Source organism: Uloborus diversus, chromosome 3, assembly GCF_026930045.1.
Source record: "Uloborus diversus isolate 005 chromosome 3, Udiv.v.3.1, whole genome shotgun sequence".
In the NCBI taxonomy this organism is placed as follows: domain Eukaryota; kingdom Metazoa; phylum Arthropoda; class Arachnida; order Araneae; family Uloboridae; genus Uloborus; species Uloborus diversus.
Genome location: NC_072733.1, coordinates 24,681,029 through 24,701,919, shown reverse-complemented (window position 1 = coordinate 24,701,919; position 20,891 = coordinate 24,681,029).

The following is a 20,891-nucleotide window of genomic DNA, read 5'->3' as shown; positions in this document are numbered from 1 at the left end:
AAAATGTGAAGTTTACTTTAAAACTGTTAGAGAAAAGCATTTCTCTCTCTCTCTCTCAGCTCTTACATGTAAATGCAATTCCTATCCATAATAATTGAGTATATAATGTTTTTAATTGTTAACTATGTATTAATTTATAGGAGTAACTTAATAGTTTGCTTGTCAATTTAACATTACGGTATTAATTTTTCATATTGTAAGCAAATATAGTCTCGTTATGGAGAACTTATTATCAAGTGGAATGAATAAATATCCTACTGCTGTTATAGTTGTAGTTATTTTTGCCCCTAATTCCTTCGTTTTGTATTTAAACTGAACTTTTAAGCATTTTTTAAGAGGGTTATTTGATATTTAAATTGTTTAGTTTAATATTTTTTTAGAGTTTGTTTTCCATTTTGATACATTTTGTATTCTTGTTACACAGAATGTTTTGAATAAAAATTAAGAATTAAATTTTAAATTTCATCACCACTAATTTCAGCAAAATTTGACAAGCAGATACGCGTTTTATTTATTTACGCGAGGGAGCAAAGCTTAGGATTGCGGGGAGGGGGGGGGCATTCCCTCGACCCGATAACATTACTAAAATCTAGCAAGCCTGTGCATGGCCGAGTGAATCATACTAAAGATTTGGAAATCTTATCAATAGTTATGTAACGATAAATGATTAATATGTTCACTGAAATATGTTGAATTCAAATCTGTATTTCTTGTTACTTTTCGGCAAAAAGGTTTTTATATTAGTGGTATTTCGAAAGAAAAAATATTTTTGCAGTGAAACACACAAGTGTTCCAAAAATGTATTCATGCAACGATTTATGCTTGATGAGAACCTAATTTCTTCCATAGCTGTTTGTGCAAGATGTTGCTTTCGCTTTTTTTTTTTTCAAATTTGAAGAGTAAAATATAAATAATAAAATTTACGAAACTCGTTATGAACTTTCCTTTCACAGTTTGAAAACATATCCACATAAAATATAACGTTTAAAAAATGTTCCGAGAACAGTCGGATGTTGAATGTTCTATCGAGCAATTTCGGCAAGTAATTTTTGGGTAATTTAGATACAACCCTTCAATTATTATCCTTACTACGATAATAAAGGTTACGAAGCTCGTTATGAACTTTCTTTCACAGTTTGAAAACATATATATCCACATAAAATATAATGTTTAAAAATATGTTCCGAGCACAGTCGGATGTTGAATGTGCTATCGAGCAATTTAGGCAAGTAATTTTTGGGTAATTTAGATACAACCCTTCATTTATTATCCTTACTATGATAATAAAAGTAAAACTTACTTTCAAAGTTCGATGAAAACTCTTCCAATTTCCAATCTTGTTTTTTCTTGACGAACAGAGATCAGCCATTTCGATCGCTCCGATATGAGCCGAAAGCGTATGAACATTGTCGACACTTGTTCACGCTCTTGAGCGACGCGTAGCATGCGCAATAAGAAAAGAGTTCGAAGCTCGCGAGTTTTATTCTTGGAAGTCACGCTTATTATATTTCCTATTTATACATGAATATTTATTAAACCATGTTCTTGAAACGTTAGCTGCAGTATTAAATGATTGTATGCATCTTTATTCATGAATTAGTGTTTGATAATGTGTTGTATTCTTATATGATGACTTGGGTATGTTCGTATATGATGACTCGTATTTCTCGTATGTTTGTATTTGATGCCACATTTACTCATTTTTGAATCAATTTTATTCAAAAAAAAATGAATACATTCAGAGTTTCATTTTTGAATACATTTTTTTTAACAGTGTAACCTTGCTTCTTTTTGTAGTTTTAGATATGTTTAGCGGTGCGGATATTTGATAGCGATAAAAACTCAAATGTGTGAAATAGTATCGCATTCAGTGTGATTATGGATATTCTATTTTGTTCTTCTCAACTGAAAAATGCCGAGAGCTTCCTCTATTATAAATAACATAATTATCAGTTCAAGCTTTAAACATTGTCTAAAAATATTTGACGATTCTAACGCGTGGCAATTTAATGTATGGATCAGTTTCATTGAATAGTTTATATAATACAATTTCGCTGCGTAGATGACATTAAACAGAGATGAGTTTATTTTTAAGATCAATGCTAGTGCTGATCGGAAACATCTTAAATAGGAAAATCTGAATGTATCTATCTATGTATGTACATCATCGAAACTGCTCTGAAATGCCAGATAATTGGTGATCGGAGCAGGTATCGATAGATTCGTAATTTTTCAGGCATCATGTTCGGGAAGGTTAAATTATTCTACGACTTTAATTAACGGAGGTTTTAATTAAAATGTCAATTTTCCAGAACGTTTCATTCGTGTCAAAATGTTTTTCCTCGGCGGTTCTTTATTTCCAATTGGAAAGTGGCCTATAATTTCTCTCTCTTCTTTACGCCATAGGGTCTCGGTAGAAGGGGAGAAAAGTCAATCTTAGAATGGTCCGGGTTAATTGTTTAAGTTAGAGATATACAGCGGAACTTCGAAGAGTTTTTGAGCTGCGACGTGCTGAATGTTAATGTACTGCTCATTAATTAATGTACCATCGCAGGCGAAAAAAGGGGCGAAGTCCCTCCAAGTACACCGTCTTCTGCGGTGAGCGCCAACCCGCCGCAGGATGATTGCACGAGCCGCCTTAGACAGGGAGGTTGAGATGTCCGCTAATCTAGTGGCCCTGGCTGCTAGTCTTTATTGCATTTGGATGACTGATGAGGCTTTTAGCTTAATCCATTTTAAACTATGTACTTTTGAAAGAGTCTAGAAATAAGATATTCAATAGAGTTGTACTCACATAAGCTGTTCAATAGAACCGATTCATTCATTCAATTAGTAAAATAAAGCGAGATTTTTTTTTTCGTTTGAAGTACTAATTGTCAAAGTTATTTAACACTTAGTTTGCAACGAGGACTGTTAAGTTTGTCATCTAAGAAGTTTTGTAACTGAAGAAGTTCTCGGCTGCTTCTGATTGAAAAGAATCAAACAGAATATCAACCAGTATGTGTCCACTAGTCTACGGTCATCTAACACATCTTATGAAAATCTTCGTGTAACTGATGTCGGGTTTTATAAATAACATAAAAGAGCGCGCAGTTCCCAAAATTGGTCAGAAACTCCCTAATCAACGAAAGTAACCTTTGTATTTTAGAAAAATCATGAGCAAAATTGCAACCACAGGTAAAATTCATCATGCAACGCCCCCATTACTACCTTTCCAGAACCTCCATCCTCCAGAACTATCTTGACGATCACACGACTTCAAAGATTGTCACAAGCAGGCAACTGGCGGCTCGGGGTGGGAGAACCTCAGGGTCACAGGTGAGGGGTCGAGGTCACGTGTCGACACGAAACCCCGCGGATCGTTTGTCCACCCAAGAGTAGCAGTCTTATTTGCAATCACCCCCTCCATTCAGCTAGCCCAGGGAAGCGAAATTATTGAACAGCTCCTCCAAGCACAACAAGGTCAGTGCTTGCCGATAGAGACATGTATATATGTGCGGTGAACCCGACAGAATTTGCCCCTCATCCTCGCTAAGGATTCGCGTGCTTTACCAGGATTGCTTCCGACATAGTTATTATTTCTTCCTTTTCCCTTCTATTTATACGGAGCGAAATATGAAAACCCTTTCGTATACGAATTGATGGATATCTATATAATCTGATAAGCCCTTTAGAATCCGCATCTGGTAAATCATTTCGGACGTTTGCTTTGGTTCCCTTTCGGAAGTACTATTTTCTTAAATCAACTTTGCCCACGAGTGTCGGGAAAAGATTTATGTATTGAAGCTGTTGCTGTCCATTTCGAAGCATAGCTATTCAAAGAAAAACTTTTCTTGACAGGTGCAAAAAATCAATTCGACTATGAGTGTTTCAGTTTCTTTGTTTTATACTACCTCCGTCGCAGTTTAGTTTGTACATTTGAATACTTTTTTACATCTTATTTGTGATGTTGTTTGAACACTTTTAGAGATTTCAGGCTGCTATGCTACCAATTAAGAACATTTCCTTTCCAAGCATGTACTTAAACCAATGAAAAATTAGTTTCAAAAATGCAGAGTCGGACTCTTAAGCTATTACTCATTTTGCGCGGACAACCACCCAGTACATCAGAAAGATCAGTTTCGCGGTTTAATGAATTGGTTATTCGTTAGCTGTAACATAGCTTTATATGATCACAAGTGGAAGAGACCTTACAAAATCTGGCGTGACTTAAGAGTGTGCGAACCCTGGGTTTTTGAAACTAACTTGGTACTGACTCATGGAGAGGAGAAGGAAATGCTTGGTAAGTAAATATTGTTGATTGATAGCATAGAACTTAAAATTTCTGGAATATGTTTAAATGAAATCCCACGATCATCAGTTTTAATTTTTAATACGAAAGTAATGAAACGTAGCGACTAATTAGTAGCTTTTTATTCATATGATAAAGTTTTACAATTGCAAGTATCAGTAATATCTCTGAAATTCATGAGTTCAAGCATTTAACCATGGTCCACCTTGCTCATGTGTTGTGTCTTCAAATTATATCAAACGTATTCAAGAGAGGACTAAATTGCATTCATGCACCGGTTAATGGCAATATGCTTCTTTCGTATAGAAGATATAAAGAAAAATTAACCTTAAAGCACACAACTGAGTTAACCTACAACTCTCTCAAAGTATGAAAGAGGTGAAAACCAGTGAAATTCCGAAACTTTCCACGGAATTTTATTTACAGTTTCATTTTTGAAGTTTCGATTCCTTTCTTTCTTTCTTTTTTTTTTTTTTTTTTTACAGTGTATTCGAAATTGTACTAATTTAGACTCTGATCTTCGAAGATAAATCCAAAATTTCCTAACTAAGAACTCTCAAAATATATTATTTGCAATGTAATGATTGCAAATAATATATTTTGAGAGTTCTATCCACCGGCGTAATCCAGCAGCAAAAAGCATTGCCGGGGTACTTCCCTCAACGTACTCTCTCTTCACTGTCCTTTTGATAAAGACCATCCTATTGCAATTGAGACAGAATTGAAGCGGACTTAATGGATGGAAAAGCCAGAATCTAATAAAAAGAGCGAGAATCAAACTGGTTTACATACTCAAATGACGTCGGGGTGTGAGCATACAAAAACTATAATATCTTTATGAAATCACAAATATGATAAGGCCTACTATGGAGCTAATTGTACTTTATCAGAAATTAGTTTTATTCGTAAAGAAAAACCAGACCTTCAACGAAAATTTCAAAAACTCGAATTCTCAACGTTTGCTACTTACGATGTGATGATATTTTAGCTAGCGGAGTAATCCATCAACAAATAGAGTGGCCGCGGTACTCCCCCCCCCCCCTCCAACGTAAACTCTCCTCACTGCCTTTTTAATAAAGACCATCGTAATGCAATCGGGACCGATTTGAAGCCGTATTAATGGATGGAAAAGCCCGAATCTAATAGAAAGGGCGAGAGCCAAACTGATTTCATACTCAATTGACGTTGGGGGTGTACATACAACACCGATAATAGATCGTAATTAATTTAACACCAACCCTACGCGGTCCATTACGTACCTCAAACGACCCCTCTGAACATCCCCCATCCAAACACGCTGGCTCTCTGCGGGATGCAGTCCCCCTTCTTCGTGGCAACATTGACTAAATGACGCGTAGAGATCAAATACTTGACGGGATTGGTTTGACAGATTTTTTTCCTCTATTCCCATTCGTACGCAAGCTGTTATTAGGCTCGGTTTCCGAAACAATGTAGTGTTTTAAATGTCATTACTCCATACCGGGTAGCATACCATTTTAAATGAAATCTAAAATATACATTTTATAAAGTGATGACTGTAAAATGTGTAGTACGTACATTGCATTCGTCAATATTTTTTTTTTAATTATTTTTATTTTCGGCTTTTTTCTCAGCAGTTTAACTTTGAACGTTATAATTTGTGTATGGATTCCAAAAATCAATATGCATGATATATTTAAATTATTACCAAGTATTCTGAATATCAGAAGCATCTTCACTTTAAAAGAAAAAGATCACATTAAATATACATTTGCTCGCAAAGAAAACAACATGAGGTACACGTTTTCAACGGAAACAGCATACGCGATAACGGAAGCCTGTGATGGCATCTGAAGATCGGGCTATGTTACAAGAAAAACAACATCTTGTCATAGACATCCATTTATTTCCCAGCAGGGGAGTATCGTTCTAGAACGCACCGGATCTCCGTTTCGGTACTACTTCTTTTGGGAAAATATTTTTTTTCCACATAATATTTGTTTTGATCTCCTTTTTGTCCTAATTTTGATTTTAACACTTGACAACGTTGCTTTCAAAAATCTTTTTATGTATCATTTATCCTACACTTTGTGAAATTTTTTATTAAAAACCAGTGCTGCAGAGTCGGAAGGAAAATGACCGACTCTGGCACTTTTAGAGCCTTTGACTCCGATTCCGACTTCTTAACGCCAGAATCAGTCCGACTCCAACTCTGACTCCGCAGCCGTGGCAGATTACGGATTCGGAGGGAGAAGGACCGACGCTGACTCTTGGAAGTTCAAAGTCTTCGCTTCCCGACTCCGATTCCTTGACCCCAAAATGTATTCGATTCCATGACTCCGACTCCGGCGCCCTGCTCTGGTAAAAACTAAAGACTAACATCCATCTTCTGTAAAAGAAACATCCAGTCTACTGCCGTGCTAAGCGCAAAAGTCGTATCTACAGCTGAGTTCAAAAGCAGAAATTGCCGGTTAAAGTTTTGCGCCTCCATGTATTTGATTCAGATGTAACTTTTTCATAAAATTAAAAAAAAAATTCCCATTGACAAATGACCATAAAACGTTGTATTTAGGTGAAATATGTGACAAAGAACCACCTGTTGATTGTAACTTAATTTTGACAAAAAGTGTAGATAAGACTTTTGTGCTTAGCACGGCAGTCTACAGTTTTTCCGGATTGTTTTCATCGTGAAGATTCCTCTCTTAACTCTTTTAGGACTATAAGCTTTGTGGTAGAGCATGGAAATTCTTAAGCTTTCTACACATGGAGCGGTCAGTGGAATCAACTTTTCGAGCAAGTTACCTGTTAATTAGTTAAATGGTATTTTTTTATTTCTTCACACGAGGCGACTTAGTTGAATCAACTTTTTGAAAAATTTGCCTGGCAACTAGTTAACTAGCGTTTTTTGTCGTCTTCACACGAGGCAACTTAGTTGAATCAAATTTTCTTCTTATTAGCCGAATGAATTCGAGGAGACGTTCTGCAACGCTGTTAAAACTGAATCGTATTGGCTGTCCACTAGTTTACTCATGTGTAAAACAAACTCTTGGCAATGTCCGGATGAGTGTGATTAGCTAAAAAGTTGATTACACCCATCGGGACGAGAATGATAGCGGCACAGTCAGGGGGTGGATACAGAAAACCATTTTAGGTGGAGGGATCGTGCTGAAGAATGACCCTCCCCCCTCCCCCATGGACGAGCCTATGGTTTTGGGTACGACAAATTTCTGAAACTGCTTGGGGATCAACAAAAAGTACCATATCGGCCCGGAATAAGGCACTTAAATGGGGATAAAGGTTGCAAATTAATTTCATAAGCAATGTAATGAAGTAGAAGTCCAAATATTTACTTTCAAAACTATAATTAATGAATTGAAAGATACTGTAATCATTTACATTAAATGCATTAAGTGTTTGAACACAATGTGCACGGATACTGTTGTAGACGGTTAGGGGGGGGGGGGTCATGACCCCCATGTCCCTCCCCTCGTACCCGCCACTGGGCCCAGTTGACTGTCGAGTGAAGGATGACTGACGATTCCTTCACTTTTCTACCTCGTTACAGTTCTTAATAACCACCCGTTTGAGAGTTGATCAACTTAATTGCTTCGTATGAAGACGGCCTTAAAGCATAAAAATATTAAATGGGGATATAAATAACAAATTATGCTAAGTTCTGTGAAAATTGGCGAAGAGAGTTTCTGTAAATGGATGGGACATTTGTGCCTAAATAATCCATTAAAGATACAAAGCTACAACCACCGTAATGAAAAATACATTTTGAAAAGTAAATTCAGACAAATATTTTTGGCGTGATATAAATCCTGACAAGGCTTGAGCCTTTTTTTTGGGGGGGGGGGAGGAGAGGAGAGATAGCTAAACCGCAAGCTGACTAGAGAATGGGAGGGAACGATTGCCTATTTCACGCTCACATAACGAACATATATTTTAGATAAATACTTTTTTGCGATGGTTGTGAAACTTAAATTTTTTCTTCAACCTCCTCCCCAGTTCGCAAATATGGGAGGAGGGGGGTTGTCATTCCTTATTGAAACATTCTCAAATAGAATTTGTCGAAAACTATTAATATTATTTTTTTACTAAGCCAGTTAATAAGCAAATTTGTAAGAACTCTTTTTTTTATTTACAATGGTTTCTTAACCTTTACGCTGCGTATGTCACACGTGCAATACAGACATATTATGTTAGTTTCACCGCTTAAGAGTGACCTTCATATGCCAATTAAAAATTAATTTCTAAGCAGATTTAAGAAATGAATAAAAAATGCTTAAAGAAACAAATGATCGAAACGTTTCATCCAATTGGCGACGCGAGCGTTATAAATTTCTCCTTGGCGCCGCTTAATTTGCGATTCGATTCCCTTTTTTGAAAGGAATAAGCTTTCTTCTTAATCTGGCTCATTAGAACTCCTTAGATTGGCGAGCTTAAGCTCCTCCGCCCTGACGTTAATTCTTTCTTAGTATCAAATCATTAAGGGATAAGAAAATGTTATTACTAACAAAATCAAATTGCACTTCTTTACGCTTTGGTTCCCCTTCCCCACTTACACAAGCGAAAGCTGAGAAATTAACTAAGAAATTTGTTCTTAATTAATCTTCAAGATTTTTGACTTGCTTTAAATCGTTGGTACTTTTTTTAAAAAATGAAAAAGAGAAAGAAAAAAAGAAAGAAAAATGAAAGAAAAAAAAAACAAAGAAAGAAACAGTTAGAGAATATTTATAAATAGATACAACAATTTTTTCCACCTTCAAACTTCGTAGTAATTTAAATGTTTAAGTGAAATGATTGTGACCTGACTATCTTTCCTGTTTTTTATTTGTGTGTGTGTGTGTGTGTGTGTGTGTGTGTGTGTGTGTGTGTGTGGGCAGGTTAGGTAAATTCCAATTCAAGAACGCTCAGAAAGATCTCCTGAAATATATTTAGGTGGGGGAGGATGTATTGGAGTTGGAAACAGGGACGGATCCAGAATTTTTTGAAAGGGGGTCAAGTTTCAGTGGTCAGCCTGTTACACCGTTTAAAAAAATCAGTTAAAAGGAGTGACCATCCCCCCAAGGGTGTGGACATACCCCTTCATATGCTAGGACAACCCACCCACCACCAAATGAGATCAAAACTCTTTCAAATCACCCTCTCCCCCTAAATTTTTCACTGGTGTTACCTCTGCCATGGATCATATTGCCCCACATTTTCATTAAAATCATATTTCATTGGGTAGGCAGGCTGATCACGTTACTGTATAAAATAGTTGGATAGATTTACATAAACATTTTATAGCACACACATCGTGTGGTTTGAAATAGAGTAGTGCTGAGGAAAGACATTAAGTTAATTTGAGGTTATTGTTCTTTGGAAAATGAACAAAAACCTCATAATAGCAGTAGTAAAGTAAACGAACTTAGTCATATCCTTTGGATTATGACGTACTGGGAAGAAAAACCCTACAGAATGAAGCAAAAAAAGGTTAACATAGATTCCATATAATTATGTATTAGTGTTTCATATCTAAAAATTTGAAGTTTGAATAATAATAATAATAATAAAATTCTTGTCACGGGGGGGGGGGGTCAGCTGACCCTTTGACCCTCCCCTGAATCCGCCCTTGGTTGGAAACGAGTGAAAACTGAGCATTGAATGAGTTTAATAGGATTTGTGGTAGATCATGTATTGTATGCATTATTTAAGCAATATTTTTGATGATTTTTGTCAATAATTCCAGAAAATTACGTTTTGAAGCACAAGTGTATTTTACATTGCTAATTACCATTCTTCATTTTAATACTTTGCATTTTTTAGTTAATATAAAAATACCAACAAGAAATATTTCGAAAGGTTGTTTCAACACATACTTCACCGTAATCTTCTCACAAATAAATTTTTTTGTCGGAACTAACATGTAGATTTTCTAATTTCATATGCGGTATTAGCAACTACATTTTTAGAACAGGAGTGGCCAACAGGTCGATCGCGATTGACCATTCAATTATGCAATGATTTTGAATCGATTTGAGTAAGTTCTTATACGGCTTTCTTACTGCATAGCGTCTTCTTTACACAATTACAGTCAAAGCTATACTCTTATGTTCTTATTGATAGCTTAAAGAAATGAAAATGCAATAATAATAATGATAATAATAATAACAATAACAATAATGATAATAAAGAAAAAAAAAAGGAAATGAATACGTTTCTGTTATCACTGTAGTATAGCGCACAATGACTATTCTCATACAAAATGAACAATAGTTTATTATCAGTGCTTAAAATAGTACCATGCATGTTTTGAAAAAAACTTTTCAGAAAAAAATAATCAGATTTAGAACTAAATGTATTTTTAAAAATTTCAAAATGAAAGACATTTCAGATTTTATTTCATTAATAGTGCTCATAAAATTACGTAAATGGTTACCCGAATTTTGACCAGACTTACGTGCTATCCGATTAAAACTAAAAATTAATTAAAATACAATGCCCCAATCATCTACTAGAAAACACTACTCTAGTGATTGTGGTTTGGTTAATTTTGATTAACTACCAAAAGCAGCTTATCATTTTTTAAAGCCAATTACTAACAAAATGCACTAAAATATCACCAGACAGTTTATCTCAGAGAAAGAAGAAGAAATGCACATATAAAAGAAGAACTTTTTGCTTCGTTGAATAAGTATTACAGTATATTTTCTTCTTCTTATGGTGAATGAACTCTCAAGAGAGATACCCCTTTTCGGAAAAACAATTTCATAATTCATCTGAGAGCAAAAGTAGCACTAACAAACATTCTCGATGGGATAAAGTAAAAATTGAAAATCCTTTGAGTCTTTGAAGATGCAAACCAGCAAAACAAAAAAAAGGAGGAGAAAGATAACAAAAAAAAAAAAAAAAAAAAACTAAATATCTTAGATTTTGAAAAAAATGCTAGCACCCTCTCTCTTGTCCCTGTAAATGAATGAAGTTTCTTTTGCCTACTTATTCAGCTGCTGTTCACGTGTCGATTAAAAGTATAGGCATAAGTCATTGAAACTTGATGCATACGCTATATGGGCAATGGTTAAAAGAAAATAGCAACAAGGAAATACAAACTCAATTTTTTTGCAAACAGGTCAAAAAAACACACGATAAAAATAAACAAAAATTTAGGGACAAAAAACTTTATTTCATCAAATAATTTATGCAATGTGCTTTCCATTTGCTTCAAGCACATGTTCAAGCGACTTGACAATCATAATTGTAATGGATGAAGAGGACAACAAGAAAGCTGTAAGCAAGAAGGCAGCAAGAAGGATGTCTGGGGATAAAAAAAAATTTGGATAGTATTTTCTCAGTACATATTTTTAAAAAAAACTTTTTAGCCCTTATAACATATACCAAGTTTCAATGGAATCCGTTAATTAGAACGAGCTCTACGTTTGTTTAAAGAGGGTAACTTTTATTGTAACCACGTTGCACAGTATAATGCGTATAGTTAGAGACGATTTCTTGTTTACTTAAAGGGGTCATCTCTTTTTGGGGGGAGAGAGAGTGGAGACGCTTTTATATGCTTCTAGAACATATTCAATTTAAATGAAAATAACTTTCGTATAAATTACCCAACAGTGTTAACAGAAACTTTTAAAGAGAATACGAATTCATTTGAATACGCTTTTACATCCTAAAGCTGTGTCATCTAATTATAAGTACTTTGTATGCAATACTCGTACGGGTAGAGAAACCGTACAGAGCAGCTGTGAAAGACTATGTACACAATAGGCAGGAAGATCCTGATAAATGCTCTGAAAATTGGACAACGGAGCATTTGTTTTCGATAATGGGGTGTTATGTAAATATTAAGTAACTCTCTCTATATATAACCGCGTTTCTCAATCGTTCTTGCAGTAATTCCTTTACAAAATGTTCCAAGTAAACTATAAATTCGAAAGTGTCTGATTTCTGAAATTTTAGGTGTAAATTTCTAAAAGAGAGGATAAAATTAGATTTAAATGAGTAATAGGCTTTGTCAAATTGAATGCGGTTTATCAAAAATGTGTAATGAAAGCTACATAACGTGTGCTGTACTGCCATGGGGAGGTAAAGAGTAGTAACTGTAGAAATGAGTTTTTGAGATACTTGAAGAAACATGTTTTGGATTATATACTAACAATAGTGAAATGTTAGTATTTGATGTTTTTTCGTGCCCTATTTTCTTTGAAAACCAAATAAGCAACCTAGCACAATAAAGCTGAAGTGCAATTGGTGACAAAAATGCAAAACATAATTTTTTTTGTTAAATGTAAATACTACTCTTTACCTTACCACAACGGTCCTTCTTACTATTGCTGTCAGTCGGCAAAATGCAAAAATTAATTATTTAATGTACACGTCACTCGCAAAATTGTAAACAAACAACGTTTCAACAGTGCTCGTTTTAGAAGTACCCGTTTCTCTTGTTTTTGTGCAATGAGAGAAGACATTTTTCTCGCATACCGCAGATTTCTCGCAATAAAGAAGTGGGGGTGGGAAGAGAGGTGCTTTATAACCACAAAAATACAAGTACATAATTTGCCTAGCAAATTCAAGCTAAATAACTCTGAATTAATTAGTGTATCCAGCAGGAACAAAGGCAATTATTGTAATTTTAGCCGTTTCAAATATCAAAATCAAAATAAAATATACAAAGAGTAATAAGAATTGCAATTCTATCCGTATATTATTTCAGATATAAAAATCAACATACAATTTACAAATAGGGATAAGAGTTGCTATTCTAGCCGCAGATTATTTCAGATTTAAAAATCAACATAAAATTTACAAACAGTAATGAGAATTGCAGACCCGTGTTTCGGAGTTGCTAAGAACCTCTTTAGGGACTAAAGAAATGAGTTTTTGGATGAAAAGGCATACGGCAAAAATTACGAGACAAAGTGATAAAGTAATATATGGTTAAATAGTGAAAACAAAAGATAAGTTAAAAACCGATGAGAAAATTAAAAGCTCAAGTGAACCAATCAGGAACACGATCGAGACAAGGATAATTTCAAATAAAGTATAAAAGCAAGTATAGTTCACCTCACGATTGTTGCAATGATGCGTCATCAGCTGAATTTGCTGAAAAACCGATTGAAAGTGAGAGATACCAGAATTGGGCTAGAATCAAATATTGTTAAAACAAGGTTTCGTCGAGAAGCAGTGCTGCTTGTTTACAATTTTGAAAGTGATGTGTTTATAAAATTATTGATTTTTGCAGTTTGCCGAGTGCCAACAATCGCGAGGAGGACTATATAGAAAAATTCTGATGGACAGAATAAAAATGGCGGAGGAATAAATGATATTTGGGTTTAGCGTTGTTTCCTGTTCTTTCATGTTTTGTACAAAGGTAAAATGTTAATTTTAGTCAATTATTTACTTCGATAATTGCCTTTAACCCCTCCATTCCATCTCCCTTTTTATCAAATTATTCTATGACTAAAATATATTTTCACGGCATTTAAAATATTTTTTACTTCAGCGTAATAATAATTTTAGTTTGAGGCTAACAACGAATACCCCTTTTTTTCACACTTTCTTGAAATAGACGTAAAATAATGAATGAATTAAAAGTAAAATGTAACAAACACAATGACTAATAATTTGTCTGAGTTCAAAATAATCGTTTGTAGCTGTTTAGAAAACAAAGGAAACCGACGAGCAGTCATTAGTTGTTGAAGTATTAGACTAATAAAATTATTCAAAGTATAAAAGGTATAAAAGAGAGATTACAAATATGGCCTTCCTTGGGTTTTAATATTACATGTTAATAGTTAAAACTTTAAATAAAATAATGTAGTACTAGATGAGGGAAAAGTAATTACTTCTTTAATGACTTTCATAACTGGGGCCCGAAATTAGTCTTAAATAATAGGAAACTACTGAATTTAGGGAAATCAAATGGTAGATTTTTACTTTGAGCAGCCTTAGAAAGTAAATTTATATAATAGGGAAGTTTTCGATTTTTCAATTTATTTTTATATGATAGAGTAACATGTATGAACATCATAGGTGAAAAATTTTTTGCGATACGATAAGTAGTTTTTTTTAAATTAATTTTTAAAGTTCAAGCGCCTGTGACGTCAGATGGCATAGGAAGTGACGTTATGCGCCTTCCGGTAGGGCAGAAGCCGAAGGTCACGCATTCGACTTCGAAGACGAAACGTAAAAGGCTATCTCCTCGCATTTAACTCCCGCGTTTCTGGAACATTAAACCTCTCATCCTCTCGGAAATATTCGAATATCCTCATTGATGTTACATGAGGAAGATTATTTAGATTGTGCTTTAACGAATCCGGTCTCCATAGTGTGTTCAAAAGGATTATTGAATTTCCAAAAAATACAAATATCAGCGCGCTCAAAATATTCCTAGCGAAAACAAGGGATCTTCGGCGGAAGGCTGCCCGTTCGCGCCCTGTGACGTAGGCTAGTGACGTTTCAGAAGCGCGCACTTTTGCGCGTGGATTTTTAAAAATTCATTAAAAATCAACCACGGTGTTTTAAAATTCGGCGATGGTGAATTTTTTAGTTTTGAGGGTCAATTAACAATATCCAATAGCCAAAATATGAACATTTAATAGGTTGCAACTTCCCTATTATAACAAGAATCAATTTCAATTTTTAAGAACATAATACTGTCGTCAAGAGCAGACCCCTCATAAAGCTCAAAAATAAAATATTTTATTTTCAATGAAAATTGCTATTGGTTAAGTTTAAAAACAGGTGTCAAGAATGTTCTTGATATGTTTATAGTATGGCTCTGATACGTCGACTTCAGATGGATTGAAAATTAATTAAATTTTCAATTGTTAAAATAAGGGCGAGTCAAGCCGATTTTCGTTGCCGATATAATTCTAAGAATACTTCCACTTTCAACCCAAACATAAATGAGATCGTAAAAGGTCAAACAACATCTGAACCGAGCCACAATAAACCAACAAAATAAAGTATGTATTTGACTTAAGCCTTCATTTTTTATGTGAAATTCAAGTACAAAACATAGTTTGTAAACGTTTGACTTCAAGTTTCATCTAACTTTTATTTTACTTCCAGCATTTAACTTTTCGTTTCTACGTTTACCGCTCTAAAAATGTAGCACAACTTCACTCCCTTTTTTTAGTCATTTAGAATCTTTTACATACTCTCGAAATGGGGGAAGATTCCATTCATCTTCTTAAAAAAGGATTATATGTCGTATACAACTGTGAAATCCACGCCAACATTTCAAAGCTCCTTGTCTGTTAATCCGCAGATTATATACTTCAGCTAAGGACTTCTATCCATTGGCTTGATATATTAAGCTTGATAGTTTCGTTTTTTCTGTATTTTTTTGATGTTATGTATCACGGGAACAAGGCAGTTTAGAAGTTAAGAGATTTTAAAAGAAATAGTTTTACTCAATTGAACAGAGTTGGGTTACAGATAGCTTTTAAAAATATTTCATAATGCTATTCTTTTTAATATGAGTAGAATCAAGCATCTTTTATTTATTTGAGTTGAACTGTTACCTCGTATTTAAAAATATGGATTCGTTACGTTTTTAACACTTCTTTTTTCATGTGAATTAATTTTAAAAAATGAGGTAATAATGAAGGAAACAGTATTTTTTGCAAGAACTTTTTACAGAAAAGTGCACAAGATACAACTTCAATCGGTAAAAAAAAAGAAGATAGAATAGATAGTATGTTTAGATGTTAGTTACCTTTACACCGTAAAAAGGCAGGGAGATGGGAGAAGGGGGGGGGGAGAGAACCCCCTTTTTTGAGTATAATTATAGAATAGAAATAAAGTGCTGTCTCAAGTTGATGTAGTTAAATAAATGAAAGCAATTAAATGGTCGGAGAAAAGAAGTATCTTTTTCATGGTTATTTATTTATTTTTTAACGCCTTGTTATGCAAAGTGAACTGACTCGTCTTTTATGCATTAAATATGTTTGGGCATAGCTGTAGTATTTGTTTAAATTCTTGTCAGTGGAAGATATACTAAGCGCCTGAAGAGATAAGTCTGGATAAGCTAATACAGACACTTGAAATTCAGAAAGGCAAAGTTTACACTGAGGTAGATTTCGTGAGCGACAAGGATCAGATATGCGAGGAAGCTAATAGAAATTGTCAGGATCCACAAGCATGCAGGGCAAAGCTGTTGTGGAAATGGTTGCTGAAGAATGTTTGAAATCTCCTATTATGCTTGGGATGGTCATTTGCCCGATCGAAGGGTCGCATCGATAGCGGGTGATTGTGCGCCAAGCCCATTGTAGGTGGTATCATCGCTGCAAAAGCGAGTATTGAGTGGCGACCCCAGGGTCACTGCAACCGCGGAACACAGATAGGATTAATCTCGGGGGACGTTATTAATAACTCTCTCTCCATCATACTGGAGCTGAGGGGGCCAGAGGATTAGACGCGTGGACTTCGCACAAAAGGATAGAGATTAGGGATGGATGGAAGGGAAAATGGATGGGGGATAGCAGGGAATGTAAAAACCGTAGAAAAAAGGGATTTAAAGAAGAGGAGAGATTCTTTCATGCTGCACCACACCTGCGAATATCGGCTGCTGGGTTTCCCCTAATCCAGTTATTTGTGCCTTTATGCAACCGATTGCCGACAGATTGGACAGCGGGCTTAATCCGCACCACCAAAAGAACCTAGGCAAAAAAATAGTCTTTGTCAGTTTAAAGTTGCTAAAAGACGTTGTGTGTGTGGGGTGGGTGAAAATGTATATCAACCTCTGCCAGTTGCATAAGGGTCTGCATCTACAAAGCCTATTACCTGCTTGAGTATGCATCGGCCAGGATGTCTTGTTGAGTCAGCCAGCCTACCGTGTTCACTATCACAACGCAGGCCTTCTCATACCGAGATCAGACAATGTACCACCCAAATCTCACTCCGGGGTGGTTTTCACCCTTGATCTACGAGCAAAAAAATCTCACAGTTTGCCTTTATTTTTTTTCTCTTTTTTTTAATAGACTTTAACCAGTATAAGTATTTGCTGCATTCAAGTATGAAAATCTGTTTGGGGTACATTGCTTTGTAAACAGCTTTTTCGGGTCAGCTGGTCGGGAAAATATTTTTACCTCATCATTCTTGAGACTACAAAAAAAAAAAAAAAAAAAAAAAACATATTCATTTCATTTTCAATTACTGAAGAAACCTAAACAGTTTATGACGAACATTGACTAAATTACCGCCAAAAATTGATATTAAAAAGGAGTTTTTTTTTTTTCTAATGTGACTGCTTAATGGCTCTTCTCCGTTTGCATACCTAGTGCATTTTTTTCATTACCCAGCTAAAAAAAATCTGCAGAAAATCTTTTTAAAAAATTTGCAGAAAATTTAAGCATATTTGGAACATGCTTTCTCTAGAAAATCTGCAGTTTTTATCTGTAGATTTTTTGCAGAAAGCGTGTTCCAAATATGCTCAAATTTTTTGAAGATTTTTTTCTGCAGATTTTGTGAAGAAAGCATGTTTCAAATATACTTAAATATTCCGCAGAAAATCTGTAGATAAGCTGCAAAAAATGTACCCAGCAAACTAAAAATAGTACATAACAACTAATAACAAATGAAATTAATGCAATAAAAATCCGAAAACATTTTTTATTTTAAGTTTCGACATTTATTTAATAAAAATGAGTAAATTCACTACAGAGTGGTGTTTCATGTTCGTTTAACGAAACATTTAATTAAATCTTGAACTTCTCCTCCGAAATGAAAATTTAAATTTTATTAATTTGGTGCTTATGCAAATTGAAATAATCAAACCAAATTTCTCACAAAATACATCGCTATGATTGCAAAATTAGTATAAAGTTTCAAGACGAAATAATAAATAGAACTATTTGTAAGAATTAAAAATTTTGCAAAATTCCCCCAAATTGACCACGTGGTGGAAAGTAATTAAGTTAATTAGGCTGGTTATTATTGAGACATCGTAACACATTTATTTTTATTAATAGATATTAACAACGTAAATGTTCGCTCAAAATTTTAAGTCAATCGGTGAAAAAGTAAATATTTCAAAAATTAAAAACCTCCGATCAGGCATAACAATTTCAAACTAACCCTAATCTATTATACACTTATTAAATAAAAGTTAATTTAATCAAATAATAATTGCTGAATTTTAAAGTGTCTTACCTTTTTGTGAACCGGGGCATGAATACAATATTTTTTCATGGGTTTCCAATGATGAAACTTGAAATTGCCCTAATTATTTGTTTCCGTGACGGAGCAAAAACAATGCGCGTCAACTGGCCGAGCGGTCATCTGCTCTCATAGCCCTGTGGCACACGCATAGTGCGGGACGGACCGGGGCCTCCGCGGACGCTAAGAGGATTTGCTTTCGGTGCGTTTATACTCGAACGGCGGAATGCCGTTCGAGAACATTATTTCAAGTCATATTTGTTCTTATTTAATTTCAATTTCCTGATTTTTCTCCAAGTAAGACAAATTTGACTCTGTTCAAATCCGTATCCTTCTTAAAATTGACATTTTTGAAAGCCCTTTCAAACCATGTAATAACTTGCGTTATTCACTATCGTTTTGTTTTCAACAAAAAAAAAAAAGTATTGTAATTTCACTTTTATTTGATTTGAATCATGCACTTTATATTAAAATTGAAAACAGACATTTTTTATTTGGTAAATGTTTCAGACGTGTTGAAATGCTTTTAAATTTCAATTTAAGTTATCAAAATATAAATCAAAGTTCTTGGGGGAAAAGTTTAAGTTATTTATTACTGATTTAAATCAGAAAAACAAAGCAAAGTGTTTAATTTTCTAAAAACTGAAAAAAAAAAAAAAATTAAAAAAATTAAAAGTGTGAAAAACTTTTATGCTGTAATAAAAATTTGAAAAATAATTTAAATTGAAATACAGATTTCTTTTTAATGACCATAAAATATCTACAAACGTGCGAACTATTTAGAGAAAACTGTAAGATAATTTTTTGTGTAGATTTTCTGTAGATCTAATTGAAGACAATTTGCAGATTTTTTTTTATCTTCAAAAAATCTGCAGAATATTAAGAGAAAACTAAAAAGAAAACTTTTTTGTGAGGATTTTCTGCAGATTATTTTGAAGACAAAATGCAGATTTTGTGTGTCTTCTAAAAATCTGCAGAAATTTTGAAAAATACTTCAAAAAAAAAAAAAAAAAAAAATTCTGCAGATTTTCTGAAGATTATTTTTAGCTGGGGAGGCACCGTAATTCACCTACCACTTGAGACTTGAGATGAAAAAGTTAAAAAAAAAAAAAAAAGAGAACAGTTTCTAAATGTAATTACTCTTATTTTATGTACCACTCTTAATTTTATTTATATTTAATGAAAACGCTTTTTCAAACAGCGTGAACAGTTTCTAATTCCAAATCACAGCTTCGTAGCAGTACTACTAACACGCTATTATTTGAAACTGTCCAAACATACTGCAGTAAAATATACTTACATCATTAATCAATTAGGTGTGCTTATATATTAGCATGCTGAATTAAAAGCTACATTTGCGCATAGTTTGTATTTCTATGAATCATTGATGAAAACATTTTTTTTTTAATCCCCGACTTTCTGAATTTTTAAAAAGCATATCAACAAATTCAAAGCAAATTCAAAATATTTTCCTTTGCTCTCTCATATTTACTCCAATAATTTGAGTAACACACAGATTGATATGCAACATATTTGTCTAGGTCTTATTTTTGAATTATTTATTAACTTCGATTTTCATGTTCGTAGTTTAAACAAGGAGTAAAGTAAATTAGTTTGATTAAGAAGAAAAAGTAAATCAGTACAAATACTGTTTTTTTTAAAAACTGAACAAGATAAAATATGACTATGTTTTTGTATTAGTTGTTCATGGGAATTTTAAGAATATGAAAAGGAAAATTTTACATTGAGACAAAATCCATAGATTTAAAATCCGTCTTGATTAAGTGTTTCGTGCGACTAAACTGAACTCAGTTTTGGTTTTCATTAAAACTGATAAGAGCTTTGTTTTGTTTAGAAAAGTTTAGTGTAGTTAGAAAGACTCTAAGGCCGACATTCTTCAATGTCGATCTTTCACGGAAACATTTATAGTTAGACATTCATTAGGACGTTGCGCAGTTTGTTTATCTCCTTTACACAATCACCTTTTGAAAGCTTAAACTAAACTAAACTCAGTGACGTAACTGATGATGGAAACCTAGGCGTACTGTGTACATCTCAGTTTTCGTGACCGAGGGCTTTGGGTGCAAAGGTTCTGGTGAGGTGGTCAACCGAACACGAAACCCCAGTGTTTAGTTCCCAAGCACGCATTTTGTCGACCCACTGAAGGGATGAAAGGCAGAGTCGGCCGTGCCCAACCCGGAAATTTAACACAGATCTGCGGTTCACTAAGCCACCGGGCTTCATTTCGTGCAACTACCATGTCTAATATTCAAATTATGTAATTTTAATTGGACTTTTGCTGTCAAAACTGAAAACTGAACTCACTTTTTATGCAGCATTTTCAGATTTCTTATTTGATAAAGCAATAAATACAAACACAGTAAGCAGTTAATTTTTTTTAATTACTGGATCTTTACACTCTCAGAAACTCAAATCTTACGGAATTCGTACATGAGGAAAA